Here is a 15,587-nt window from a genome sequence, read left to right as displayed (position 1 = left end):
TAGGGGTATAGAGTGTGAAGTAATTTATTTATAATAGATCAATGATTATTTTTTAATTAATATTATTTATTTGATTGATATTTAATTTTGTTAATTGTGTTATTAATTTGTTTTAAGTCAATGTTTTTTGCAGGTTGTGGCATTTATAGGGGTAAAGGGTGGAAAGTAATTTATTTTTAATTAATTTTTAAATGGTTGTAAATTAGTATTGATTAATTAATTGATAATTGGTTTTGTAAATTGTGTAATATTTCTATCTCTAGGTGCTGGTTTGGGGGTTTTAGGGGTAATGGATAGGAAGTAATTTAATTTTATTGTATTAATAATTATTTGTTAATCAATAGTAATTAATTAATTGATAATTAAGTATGGTGATTGTGTAATTGCGTTTTTTAGGCGTGGCTTGTGGGGTGGGGGTAAGGATTGGCAAGTAATATATTTTTATTAAATAATTGTTAATTAATATTAATTAATTAATTGCTAATTATTTTTGTTAGTTGTTTAATTAAATGTTTTTAGGTTGGGTTGTGGGGTTTATAGGGGTAAAGCGTGGGGAGTAAATTATTTCATTTTGTGTGTTAATTACTTGTGAAACACTAATAGTTATTTAATTGTAAATTCATTAATTTAAATGTGTTATTAATTATTATTATTTTTTATTTTAGGTCGGGTTTTTGGGATTTATAGAGGTAAAGGGTGGGAAGTTAATTAATTTTAATGAGTTTATATTTGGTTTTTCATAAATAAATTGTTTAATTGATACATAATTATGTTAATTGTGCACTTTTTTTATTTAGATGTGGTTTGTGGGTTTTGTAGGGATATGGGGTGGGAAGAAAATTAATTTTACATTTACATTAAATATATTTGTATTTTGTATCCAACATATATTTTAATTTTTTTACTTTTCAAACAATTTCAATTTTGTCTAAGATAATTTATTTGTTTTGAATGTTGCATTGACTGAAGTGGGAGTGGTAAATTTTACCTCTCCACAATCCAACACTTTCCCTACTGTTGCACTGACTGGAGTGGGAATAGTACATTTTACCCCTCCTCAATCCAACACTTTCCCTACAGTTGCACTGACTGGAATGGGAATAGTAAACGTTACACCTTCGCAATCCACACTTTCCCTGCTGTTGTAATGACTGGAGTGGTAATATTAATTTATTTTGTTAATTATAATATTTACTATTGAGTTAATTGTACTGGGAATAGTCAATTGTAGTATTTTCCAACGTTATATTTTAGTTAATTATGTTTATAGTAGTCAAATGTCAATATGTTTTGTTTGAACATTGTTTGTAATTATATTGTAAAAAGTATGTGTTGTTTACTTTTTATTTTAAATTAAATTGTTTGTATACAAATATTTTTGATAATATTATATTATTTACAAAGTTTTAATTATATTATTATTTAAAATAGTAGTCTAGTAGTCTATATATATTTTATATATATTTACGATCATATATATATATATATTCACTGAAAAAACCATAGGTTTCACACATGTTATAGTTAGCTGTACATTTCACTCGTAAAAAACCAATGAAATTCCACGTTATAGTTAGTGCAGGCAACTATAACTCACGCGACCGCAATCTTCTGCTGATGATGTCAGATATTACATCACTGATGACATATGTGTCTTTATGAAAAATAAATATTTGTAATATATGTATAGCTAAAGATACAGTATTAGCATCAACAGAGGATTGCGGTCGCGTGAGTTATAGTTGCCTGCACTAACTATAACGTGGAATTTCATTGGTTTTTTACGAGTGAAATGTACAGCTATCTATAACGTGTGAAACCTATGGTTTTTTCAGTGAATTTGCAAGGTTTTTTAAATGCTAATTTCTAACTATAACGTGTGTGAACCCTATGGTTTTTTCAGTGAATTTGTACGTTTTTTTAAATGCTAAGTTATGTATTTATTTTTAATTTTTGCGCGCACGGTGCGCTTCGCTAAGCGTGCGCGCGCTGTGGGCGCGCTTCGCGCACCGAGTGCCCACATTGCGTATTTCGTACCGTGCACGCCTCGCCATTTTTTTCAAAATATCAATTGTTTTTTTCTCCCTTGGGGGTCCTTAGATTTATATATTAAATGTGATTGTTAATTTTTTTTTTTTTTTTACCGTGCGCGTACGTTAAGCTTACCGTACGCGCACCCCACGATTTTTAAAAAAAATTATTTAATTTATTTTTCATACTTTTTGGTCCTTTGTGAACCCCCTGACGAACGCTAGGGGGTCTGCAACTCTCTTCGTTGCCCCCTTTTCATGTTATCAACCTTTTTTTTTCAGTGCGACAGACAGAAAATGGCGGCCGATACTTCCTGGTTTCGACCGATTCGAATGTTTACTTTGATCTAACAACCAATCAGAAACGCGCTCGCGCACGGCACCGTACGCGTACGGTAAGCTTACCGTAAGCGCACGGTAAGCGCACGGAGCGCTGCCACAGATATATATATTGATTTAAATGCTATTTTCTCAGGAACTACTGAACAGATTTACACCAGACCTACAAAAGGCACTTCCTTGACCTTATGGCTACCTCTATGCCAAATTACAAATAATTCTGTTCAGCCGTTCAGGCTGTAGCTGTGTCTAAAGGTCCTATGGAAAAATGCATGGGGAAAACGTGTTTTAGGACCCCCCTTTTTTCTCAGCCCCTGCTTGACGAATCACCCCGAGACTTTCAGGGTAGGAGCGGAGCGTAGCGCCCCATTAGTTTTGAAAATTTCGCGAGGATTCGTCAACCGGTGCCAAAGTTATTCAAAATAGAATTTTCAGATTTCCTATGGAAACATGGTCCTAACTATAACTATCTACTGGCGACCGCCAGTAGATATATATATATATATATATATATATATATATATATATATATCTATATATATATATATATATATATATCAAACAAACCCTCCTGTGTAGAACGGAAGAGGCCACACGGGGAATTGCTTCGGAAGCACCTTTATTGGAACAGCAAATTGGCATAATGCATTTCGGCTTATTCAAGCCTTCTTCGGATGCCTCTGTTAGTTCAGGGTGCTGCCCCACCCACGCTGTTGTAATGTCCTGCACCCTCCCATTGGTGGGATCGCAAAAAATCCTGATCACATTTGCCCATCCGTAGTAGTATTATGAATACTACAACTCCCAGAAATCACCATGCTGGGAACGATGTTGCACAGGGAGCGTGTAGATAAGTTATTCAGGACCGGATTGTGCTGGGCAGGACAAACATAGGGTGGCCAGTCTGAAAGTGTCCTGAATGTAGATTTTGTCCATAAAAACGACTTCCTTCGGCCCCCGTTTACATCCCAGCCTTGTCGAGTAGAATTTCTGCCTGGCTGTGAGCAGGAAAACAATGTGACCTGTTCCTCGTATAATCCCGAGCTGTATTGCACAGCAACCTCTGCATATTTCTCTCGTGAAGGTGGGCTGAGCAGAATCCGATACCTCGGGGCCAAAACAACTGCAAAAGCAGACTCCAGTAGTCTCTCAGCCACTTTGCGGGATGGTGCCTCTTAACACGCCACTGGCCGGCGTGAAAAACATCAAACAAACCCTCCTGTGTAGAACGGAAGAGGCCACACGGGGAATTGCTTCGGAAGCGCCTTTATTGGAACAGCAAATTGGCATAATGCATTTCGGCTTATTCAAGCCTTCTTCGGATGCCTCTGTTAGTTCAGGGTGCTGCCCCACCCACGCTGTTGTAATTTCCTGCACCCTCCCATTGGTGGGAGCGCAAAAAATCCTGATCACATGGTTGCCCATCCGTAGTAGTATTATGAATACTACAACTCCCAGAAATCACCATGCTGGGAACGATGTTGCACAGGGAGCGTGTAGATAAGTTATTCAGGACCGGATTGTATATATATATATATTCCACAAATGTCCAATAACGTGCGCTCTCAATACCAAAGATTGGTATTGAGAGCGCACGTTATTGGACATTTGTGGAATATTGGATTTCCGGCGTGCTCCGCCGGTGTGTGCGCCAACTCCCTTGGGTCCGAGCAATCAGAAGGAGCAATCTGTAGTTTGAATATATATATATATATATATATATATATATATATATATATATATATATATATATATATATATATATATATATATATGTGTTTACATTTTTAAAAGTACATTTATTTGTTATATTTGTTAAAATATACATTTAAGTATATTGTATTTTAATTAATTAATGTTAGCATTTAATATATGTTTATTTCGATATTTTAAATTCCTTATACTTAAAAATCAATATTTAATACAAGGATATTTTTGTAAACAACATTTTTTTCCCATACCTTTTTAAGTATAGGTAGTCGATATTTTTGTATCCAGTATTTTTTCTTCAATACCTTTCACATCTACATTTTTTAGGTCGATATTCTGTCAGTGAACCGGATGGATTGACAGATGGATAGATAGGAACAATATTTTACAGCGATTTGCCAAATCTTCACAAAACTTTCCAAAGCAAAAAGATTCTTCAGCTCAGCTCCTTCCTGGAAAAGTTCATGGAGATTGGTCAAACAGGTACCTTGAAAAAGTGTTGTTTCCAAAATGCAAATACCATACGGAATTTTAGATAGTGCTGCAGCAAAATTGCTCAACAGAATTTTGCCAAATTTTCCTGAAAGCTGTTAAGGTTAGAAATATATGGATACAGTGACACTTGGACTTGAATTCAAAATTTCAAGATTCTGATTGGGTGAGGAGGATTTTTGGAGCAAGCACTCCAATTGGCTTGCCATTAAAAGGAACAGAAAATTTTGGCCACCATTAGAGAGCACAAAGACTCAGTCCCCTCTCCCGAAAATGTATTAAAGATATGGTACAAAGTAGAACGGTAGGACCCCCTGACACCCTAGCCCTTGTAAGGGGGTTGATGCCTGAAGGACCTCCCTGGGGTTTATTTTTGTGTTACGGTCCCGAAGGAGTACCCAGGATCACTGGAATTATTTTTTAAAAATGGGATTGAACTGTATTTCATTAAATTTAACCCAGCAGTGTGCCAAGGCACGAAGTTTGGTAAAATTATTCTTTTAAATTGGCCCACAGCCTTATGCAAGTCACTATTTTCAAAATCTACTGGGCAGTCTGTTTGCCATTTTTTGGCCTCAGACGCAAAGTAATGCAATGTAAGAATTGTGTCCTGGCGACCCCAGCACACCAAAGGGGCCTCTTCATCCCTGCCCGCAAGAGCGTAGGCATGGGGCACTGGATTTTTTCCAGTGAATTGCTTAAAACTTATGACTTTGAGTGACATGCCACCTAATAATAATGTCACTTTAGCTTTTTCTATGTTGTGAATTGCTATGGATTTTTTACGTAAGTTAATATATATATAGGTATGCTTTTTCCGTAGCGAAAGCGATTTGGTTTGATAATAACTTTGGCCCCGTTTGATTGATCTACACCAAACTTTTTTTTTAAAGTTCATCCACCTCAGCTCCTTCCTGGGACGTTTTGTGGTGATCCATCAAGTGGGGGCAATAATATTATATTATATACAAAGTTTTAATTATATTATTATTTAAAATAGTAGTCTATATATATTTTATATATATTTACGATCATATATATATATATATATATATATACATATATATATTCACTGAAAAAACCATAGGTTTCAGACATGTTATAGTTAGCGGAAATTTTACTGATAAAAAACCAATGAAATTCCCCCGTTATAGTTAGTGCAGGCAACTATAACTCACGTGACCGCAATCTTCTGCTGATGCTAATACTGTATTTAGACACTTATTTGCCCATGTCTTCTTCCATAAATTTTTAGCTGTACATATATTACAAATATTTTTTTTTCATAAAGACACATATGTCATCAGCAGAAGATTGCGGTCACGTGAGTTATAGTTGCCTGCACTAACTATAACGGGGGAATTTCATTGGTTTTTTATCAGTAAAATTTCCGCTAACTATAACATGTCTGAAACCTATGGTTTTTTCAGTGAATTTGCAAGGTTTTTTAAATGCTAATTCCTAACTATAACGTGTGTGAAACCTATGGTTTTTTCAGTGAATTTGTACGTTTTTTTAAATGCTAAGTTACTTTACGCCATTCGTGGCGTGCACGCCCACTTAACGCAGTTCGTTCCGTGCGCACCGCGTGCCCACGTTACGCACCGTGCGCACATGGAGGACATATTATGCGCTTCCTGTTAAATTTAATTTGTAAGTGATGACAATAATATGCCATGCACAGAGTGTTTTTTTTTTTTATTAAAATTTTTAGCGTAAGCGCACCGTACGCGTACGGTAAGCGTAATCGGCGAAATTTTCAAAAAATAAAAATTTACCGTTTTTGGCCTTGGGGGATCTTTGAGGACTCAACTAACATGGCTATGTGCATGGGCGCTGTCTAAACAGCCCCTTTATATGTTTTTTGCCTTTGTTTACAGCCCCCCCCTCAGAGTGCGAGAGAGAAAATGGCGGCCGCCGCTTCCTGGTTTCGACCGATTCGAATGTTTACTTAGATGTAACAGCCAATCAGAATCGCGCTCGCGCACGCCACCGTACGCGTACGGTAAGCTTACGGTACGCGTACCGTAAGCTGGCTCAGATATATATATTGATTTAAAGGCTATTTTCTCAGAATCTACTGAACAGATTTACACCAAACCTACAAAAGGCACTTCCTTGACCTGAGGACTACCTCTCTGCCAAATTTCTAGTAATTCTGTTCAGCCGTTCGGGCTGTAGCCCTGTCTAAAGGTCCTATGGAAAAATGCATGGGAAAAACGCGTTTTGGGACCCCCCTTTTATCTCAGCCCCCGCTTGACGAATCCCCCCGAGACTTTCAGGGTAGGAGCGGAGCGTAGCGCCCCACCTATTTTGAGAAATTCGCGAGGATTCGTCGACCGGCGCCAAAGTTATTCAAAATAGAATGTTGCGGATTTCCTATGGAAACAGGGTCCTAACTATAACTACCTACTGGCGACCGCCAGTAGGTAATATATATATATATATATATTCCACAAATGTCCAATAACGTGCGCTCTCAATACCAAAGATTGGTATTGAGAGCGCACGTTATTGGACATTTGTGGAATATTGGATTTCCGGCGTGCTCCGCCGGTGTGTGCGCCAACTCCCTTGCGCACACAACTCCAAAATGCAAAAAAAGGTGCATTTTTCATAGACTTCTGTAGGCATGGCTACACCAAAAACTACCAAACAGATGTTAGAACTGGGGTTTCTGGTTGGCAGAGTTAGACACCCTGTCCAAGCAGTACACACCACTCTAGTCAGGAAAAGCTAAGTACACACTAAAATATAACCTGTGCTCACCCTATAGTTGCTTGGCACAGAGCAGGCAGGCTTATCTAAAGAGGCAATGTAGAAAGTATTTATACAACACACACAGTAACACAATGAAAACATCACAAAAAGACTCCACGCAGGTTTAGCAAAAATAGAGAATATTTATCTGAGTAAAACAAGACCCCGATGACCACAATCCATCCAGTAGAACAGAAGTTATGAACTTTTAAAGAAGAAACCCAAAATAGTGCTTAGAAGGAAATAGAGCTAAAAGGTTACTTGAGGTTGCACTGGACCAGGGTAAATCCAAAGTGCAGGCCAACTGCAATGGCGGGCAGGCTGGTTACAGGACTCAGACAGGTCATGATGACACGGAACCATGGATGGAGCAAAGAGTCGTCATTGAGAGACTGATGCGCTGTTCCGATTCATGCAGTTAGGTTGATGTGTCAAAGTCAATCCTCACAGTAACGGCCGCAGATTAGCGCAGCTTCATTGTCAAACCTTGCAGTCGTGTCTACAGATCGGCACTGTGTTGGTGTCGAAGGGCACTGTGTCAGTTTCGAACGGCACAGTGGTGAAGATGCATCAATATTTTAGCAAAACATTTGTTGCATCCATTTCTGAGACCCAGGACTGGAGGGGACACCTCAGACAAGGGCAGGATTCACAGATGGCAGGTCTAGCAGTACCAGCAGGTATGTAGGGAGTCTTTGATGAACCTGAGACTTCAGAAACAAGGGGCAGACCAGCAAGCCCTTGGAGTCACGTTAGGATCATTTGAGATGGGTCCAGTCCTTGTCCTCAGCAGGGCAGAGATCAACAGGCAGCAGGGGCAGCTCAGCACAGCAGCTCAGCAGCTCCTTAGAAAAGTGAGTCAAGCAAAGAGGCAATCCTTTTAGCACAGCAGTCCCTACTCCTTGCAGAGGTCTTCACTGGTCCAGTTGTGTACTGTCTTGGTAGGGTAAGAACCCCAGTACTTACACCCAAATGTGCCTTTGAAGTGGGGTGACTTCAAAGCAGCAAGTGTGCGGGTCCCCCTTTCATCCTAACCCTGTCTGCCAGGCTATCTGTGGGGGCAGTCAGCCCATTGTGTGGGACAAAGGTCTCTGTCCATTAGGATGTGTCAGCTTCCACTCCCCCTTCATGCACAGGAAGGCTATTAGAATGCAGATGAATGCAGATGAGTCCTCTGTCACGTCCACCCTTTCTGTCTTTGTGGCTATCTAGAAGAAATACACAAAGTGTAGCTGTCATCCAGTCCAGATGTGTATTGGAGACAGGCTGTAGGCACACAGAGCAAAGATAAGAGCAGAGAAATATATACTTTCTAAAAGTGGCATTTTTAAAATAGTAATGTTAAATCCCAAATTACCATCAATGAGAATTTATCATTGCCATTCAAAAGATATGTAACATGATTCAGCTACTCCTTTCTAATCAGGAAGTACTGGCGTGTAGTTCCTATATTACCCATACAGGATCTGCGTGTTCGGATAACAAACAGTGAGATTGGTGGCAGACTGGTTCTGTACACCCCCACCGGGTATGGTAGCCTTTCTGTATTAGCTACCACACAGTGCCCCTAGAATCTCCTCTTATCGGGGAGAGAATAGTTATTGGCAACTTCAGAACATGACAACCCTGATCCCTCAGGATCGTGGAAACAATGTACTACCTTTCACTCAGTCACTAGTGCTCACTTAGTTTGTCTCAGAGAGAAGAAAACAGTTGGGCATGTTACAATAAGAATTTATTGTACAGATGTTCTTCTAGTGTAGATAGATGTGCTGCAATAACCGTTAGACAGTAGCAGAAATATATGATTAGCAGTACAGTGAAAGTAATGGGATGGTTAGTTCTACCATTTTGCAGTAGTCATGAATACATACAAGTATATAAAATACATGACAGTAAAAAGATGCATACTCCTATGATGCCTCCTAACTAGATGTACCTAAGTATACCTAGCATGGGTATAAGTGGTAAGCCAAGACTCCCTCTAGGATTTAGTCTAACCCCATTACCTGAAGTGAGAGACTGTGGGACCCTGTCCTGGGCTCGAGTTGGACACCCTGCGAGGGATGTGTTGGACCACTGTGAGCTGGAGTGTCTGCATGCAGGAGCTTCAGCATCTCTGGTCAGTGTGTCGGTAAGTAAGTCTCGGTCTCCTCTGTCTTTCTAAGCAAGGGGCCCTACCGTGCTATGTTACAGTGTCGGCCTGAAGGGTGACGTCGGACCTGAACTTTGTACAGAGATATTATACAGGAGACGCTAGTTCCGCTGTGCTTTCAACCTCATGCATAATGTATGAGATTCGGACGCAGGGAAAACCTGCGTTCTGGGTACAGTGTCGTATCTGGGTAAAAGGTCAGTCCTTGTAAACCGTTAGGTATGTAATATAGGGAAGGATATAGGTGAATCGTTACGATGTTAACTGCGCCTATATGTTAGGGTACCTATGTGGAATATAACAACCACTCCTCTTCAGACTGGTCGACATAGTTAAATTAGCAATGTACTACTAGGCCTACTAGATAATGGTACGCACAAAGTTTGTATAAAAACATCTGTTTTTACTAAAAACATCTAAAACTTCTAAAAATGTCTAAGAAATCTTCAAAAAGAAAATCTTTAAAAAGTGTCCTCTACGCCATAGCTCTAAAGTGTTCATAGGTATAGGCTGAACCACTATAAGCATAGGAAAGCCATGTTTGCCCAAAAAATGAATGGAATGTCAATTTTGTTTTGGGTTCCAAATTTTACTTTGTTTAAAAAAGGCGATTTTCTTCCAGCACATGACAAGCCAAATAAGTCAAATGTTTATATGTCCTGGCTGGTAGACGCAACATTTTCGTTGCTTGCTTCCACAGTCGACGGTCCCTATAACACCTCCCAAGACAGAAATGAGCTCTCCGAACACTTCAACAAGACCGCCAGTGAGGTCATAGACCTCCTAGCCCCCTCAAACAAAAAAAAAAGCAAAGAACCATTCTGTTTAAAACTTGGTTTAACTCTGATCTCAATGACGAAAGGCGAACACTTAGACTAACCGAAAGATATTGGAAACTACACCCCTCCACCGCCCACCTTGCCTGTCTCAGAGTTGCTAGATCATCTAGAAGGACTCTTTTTTCTGAATAAAACTCGATCAGGCAAAAAACAGACCCAGAGAATTATTTAACATTGTACGCAACCAAATATTCACAGCCCCACTAAAACTTACTACATCAACAAATAGATGTGAGGAAATTGCCAACTTCTTCTCTGATAAAATTGCCAAACCGATCACTCCTTCCATCTAACTGAGATCCCACCCAACTCCCCTCTCGTCGCTGATGATACCCTAAACGATCCTCCCATCTTGACTCCGTCTCCTCAGCCTTCCACTCCCCCTCTCGCTACTAACCCCCAGAACCCAGCCTTCCCCCCTGCAACTAAAAAACTATGCATCTTGGTCAAATTTCCACCCCGTGATTTAGCTCGAAGTCCTTAACATCATAACCAAACTTAAACCGTCCTCACACACCAAAGACCCTATCCCCTCCTGTCTTATCCAGAATCTCAACCACATCATTGCCCCTTACTGGACCCACATCATCCACACTTCCTTCTCCACAGGTTGTGTCCCGGACTCACTTCAATTCGGTCAAATCACGCCTATCCCTAAAAATCCTACCTCAGACCCTAATGACCTGAAAAATCTCCACCCTATCTCTAACCTACCTCTTCTGTCCAAAGCCTTGGAAAAATGTGCTCTGCTTCAACTAGGTAGACACATTAACCACTTCAACCTTCTAGACCCCTTGCAATCCGGCTTCAGAAAAGGCTGCAGCACAGAAACCGTCATGCTTAATATAATCGATGACATCCACTCTTCCCTTGACAACGGTGAATCCTGTCTACTCATTCTCCTAGACCACTCGGCTGCCTTTGATACAGTCAACCACAACTCCCTTCTCAACTCACTCAAGTCCCGCTTTGGCCTTAACGGTCAGGTCCTTAAATGGTTCACCTCATTTCTGCAACACAGAACACGACAAGTCAAAATGAACGACTGTCTATCTAACACCTCTCCAGTTTCCCTAGGCGTCCCCCAAGGCTCTATTTTCTCCCCTTCATTATTTCACCTCTTTATGGAACCTCTTACCCTCATCCTGAAACAAGCAGGAATCAACCTACCACCTCTATGCTGATGACATAAAACTGTACTATAAGATTAGGTCTCACGCTGATGTACTTTATCTTAACCATACCTTAAACAAAATCCAACACTGGTTTCACTCCAACCATCTCAAACTCAACCCCAAAAAAACAGAAATGATCCTCTTCTCCCCTAAAAACAATGGACTCCCCATCCAAACCTCGATCTCTGACCTCAATGCACTCAACTGCTCGCTCTCTTTGTCCAGCTCAGTGAAATCTCTCGGTTTTACCATTGACAAAAATCTAACCCTCAACGACCACATAAAAAACTCTGCTAAAGGAGCTCTCTTCACTCTCCGTCACCTGAAGAAAATCAAACCCTCCATCCCTCCTGAAGACTTCAAATGGGTCGTCTAATCCCTGGTTCTCTCAAAAATCGACTATGGGAATGCTATCCTCACAGGAACAACCAAAGTCCACCTAGCCCCACTCAAATCTGTGCCCCACCTAGCAGCCAGGCTTATCACTGGCTATAAACGTTTTGACCACATCTCCCCAGTCCTGAAGGCTCTCAACCGGCTTCCCACTGAAGGTAGATCCTCATACAAGACAGCATGCATCACACATAAAACCCTACATCAAAATGCCCTGCTGTACCTCACAAACAAACTTTAAAACGCGGGCTGCTCCAGAACGACGAGGAGCACAAATACTTTCCTATTCATCCCCCCTTATTCAAAAAGAAAAACTCTCAATCCCACTCCTTCTCTGGAAACGCGCCGACCGCCTGGAATGCCCTCCCAAAGGAATTTCTATTTGTTTATCCATTAGATCATAGGCGGAAAACAGTGACGTACTGTTGATAAAATGCTAAGGCACATAGCCAGTATGCAAACATTGCAGCGTCCAGCTTCATAACATAATAGAACGCAATTGTGATTGCCCGTGTTGTAATAAGGACAAATCTTGTTCCAGTATATCTATCGCAGAAGATAAAATGTTGTCTAAGGAATATATCCTGGAGGTCAATGTAGTTAACCTATTGTCTACCACTGCTAGAGATTTTTTTAGATTTATGCGGTCTATTTTGTGTAATCTCTCCGCTGCCTCTTGTTGGGATATTTTCCAGATTTCATTGTAGTCAGCATAGTAGAAAATTTTTTGATGTGGCTTTCTGGGACCTAATAAAAAATCCCTGACATCCACACCCTTTGTAAGTAAGGATAAGTGTTGTTTCACCTCTGTGAGTGATTAGGTTTTTAGCCAATCAAGGCACAACTTCCCAACACTAAAGAATGTCACTACCCCGGGATGTTCTTGTTGTACATAACGTGGATCTGGCCTATGTATGGTAAACCCTTCGGTTCACCCCAGGAATCTTTCCTGACATTTGTTTGTGTCTATGGGCCAAATCAAGCATTTTTGCCAATCGGGGCTGATCTGTTGAAATGTATAATGTCATTTACTGCAATCTCATCCTGTGATGATATATTACCCTTGAGGTGTGATGGTGTAGGTACCTGAGGTGTGTTCATGTCCTTGCTTTTGGCTAGTCCGAAGCAGGATGTCTGTTGCACAGTTTCGTTCAAAAACATATTTTGCTTAGGAATGAGGCATGCTCTAAATAGCGCTTCCTGTTCCTTGTACCTGCCATTCTCTTGTACCCCAGATTGATTTTAAGTCTTTGGTGTCCTTCCTTAAATCGAAACCTTGTTCAGACAACTGGGCAATGAAGGAAGCAGAGTAAATCTGTTTGGTGTTCGTTAGCATATTTTTCTGTGCTTGTGTTGGTGCAACCTTATATGAGGCGGGGTCAGATAAGTTAAACCTTGGAAAATATGGAAACTTCTGTGTAAATGTTTTTGACCCGCTTTTCGGTGGTGTTGGGCAATGTTCCCACTGGTGATAATTCAACACATTTCTAGGATTAGCAGATTTATCCAGAAAATGATGACCATAATGTTTATTAAGGGCGGGCAGTAAATTCTGCTCCGCTTGCAGAATTAGCGAAATTGCGACTATGCCGCGTTCCGCTGGAACGTGGAATTGCCAAAAATTCCGCGATCCGCGGCATAGCGGAATTCGTGAGCATGGTGAGTAGAGGTATTGCACAAAATGGTGGCATCTTCCTGGATAAATATGCTTGGCAGGATTCATTCTGGCATGTCGCTCCTGTCATGAAAATTAAACCTCAACAGAAAGCACTTACAGATATAAATAAAGCAGGTGACCGAGTTAAAGCTCAAATTCGGTAGCTCATTAATCAGCCCCCAAAAAAGTGTGCGCGGTCGAAGCTCGGCAGGTGTGCTTTCTCTCCATATCTACAGTCAAAAATTAGCCGTGATGCTTGATGGAGGCCTTTGCATTCATGACTTTCTCGAGTGCAATCCCCCTGTAGTTCCTGTGACCAGGAGGTTCTTTCTCCTCATCTGCTGCTCAGATCGTGCTCTGACCCTTTATAAACAAGGCATGTGAACTTGCATAGAAGACCCGCCCCACACACACTAGCGGTATGCAAGGTCTTCCCGCCCTTTTCCCCACTATGATGGACAGCTTACTCAAGGACCCCTGTGCCTTTCCGGCGTGGTGGCAAAGTTACAGCTGTAGTGTAAATGGCGGATCAAGCAATTCCACATGCTCGCGGAGATATTTTGCCGTTTTGCAGAACTTTGCGTAGCGCGACTACGCAAATTCCGCCCACCCCTAATGTTGATAACAGTACATACTCTCAAACTCTGATGTGCTTTCCAATGTTTCACTACTAGAAAATGCAGCAGATTTCTCCAAATCAGTTAGCATGTTATTCACAGTTTCAAAATCCCAATCATCAGAAAATGTACTTGAGGAAATGATATTGCTGGAGCAGGGTTTTCTGTCAAAATCCGAACATCCGCATATGTCATAATTAAAAACACTAATAGATAATTTTAGATATTAACGTTGTTAAAGTTTCTGATTAATCAACCTTACTAATGAAAGAATTACACGTGGGAATGCATTTATGTTGCTTTATTAATACGTGAACTAAGTTGGTGAGCAAATTAATAAAATAAGTGTCACTAGATTGCTATTTGTTATGTGTTTGCGCTTTAAAATAATGTGCTTTAATGCTTCTTTATGTCGCAGATGGCTAGATAATTACATACACATTAGGGTATTAGTGGGAATTAACACTGTATAATCATTACGATGTATTAATGTTGTTTTGTGTTTCTTTTAATTAAGATTGTCCATTCTGGCCTAGTCAAAGATTTCCGACAATTAGAGCCTGCATTTGAGTTGCTGGAATATGAAGAGAGGCCTTGCTGAATATGATTGAAATCCTGACTTCGGCCTCTGACTGTATTAAAAAGTTTCCGTGAGGACAGCAGCTCCGGGCTTGATGCCAGTTGTCATCAGATATCCTTGGTAGAGTAAAAGGCCACAATGAACTTTGATAAACTTGCGGTGGCTTCACTATGATTCCGAGGAAGAGCATTCATGGATGTTTCATTTTTTAGTTTGAGCTTCCTTCTTCCGTGTTTTTATTTTTGTGATTTTCGAGAGCGGAGGTTTTTCTAAATGTTGCGAGTCAACATCCTTTCCTGCTCGCTCTGCTCAACGGCTCAACGGACGTTTAGAGTTTGTTTGTTACTTTTAATGTGTTACTTTCCCTATAAATGTTGTTAGACTAGAAAGGGTCTAAGGCCACTTCTTCCCGAACCTATGCTCGTGAGGATCGACGCTGATTGAGAGGACGGCGACTCGGGAGACTTTACTGAGAGACCTGTCCTGACCTAATAATGACATCTAGCTAGAATAGGTAATTATGAGAATAATGTTTTTGCTATTGATTGATCTTCATTTGAACTAATTTAGATAAATAACCTTTTGTTTGAATCACAGTGTCGGGTGGTTATTTCTTGTCGATTTCTTAAGTTTCCAAATATGTTCTTATTGTTTTAATCATGACTCAAGACTGATCATTTAGGTCGCATTGACCTCAGTTAGATGCAGATTGTTAGGATTTATCTGGTACATCCAGTGTGGATAGAGTAATAGAATGAATATTAGTGAGATGGGCCCTAGCGTATGATGAGTGTGTGTGCGTATGACTGTGGAATTACTCTGTCCGTGGAAGTAGGGAGA

General features: G+C 40.3%; 1 long non-coding RNA gene across 1 annotated transcript; it reads left to right on the top strand.

Annotated features, from left to right (window-relative positions):
* Positions 1–4,521: 4,521 nt before the first annotated feature.
* On the top strand, positions 4,522–15,338 carry LOC146788616 (uncharacterized). Its single transcript, XR_014970879.1, has 2 exons — positions 4,522–4,562; positions 14,685–15,338. It is a non-coding gene; the product is annotated as an uncharacterized LOC146788616 (long non-coding RNA).
* The last annotated feature ends 249 nt before the right edge of the window (positions 15,339–15,587 follow it).

This window comes from Triturus cristatus, chromosome 11, assembly GCF_964204655.1.
Source record: "Triturus cristatus chromosome 11, aTriCri1.1, whole genome shotgun sequence".
NCBI classification, from domain to species: Eukaryota; Metazoa; Chordata; class Amphibia; order Caudata; family Salamandridae; genus Triturus; species Triturus cristatus.
Note: the sequence above shows the minus strand (reverse complement) of the source record. Positions and strands in the feature narration are given on the sequence as shown.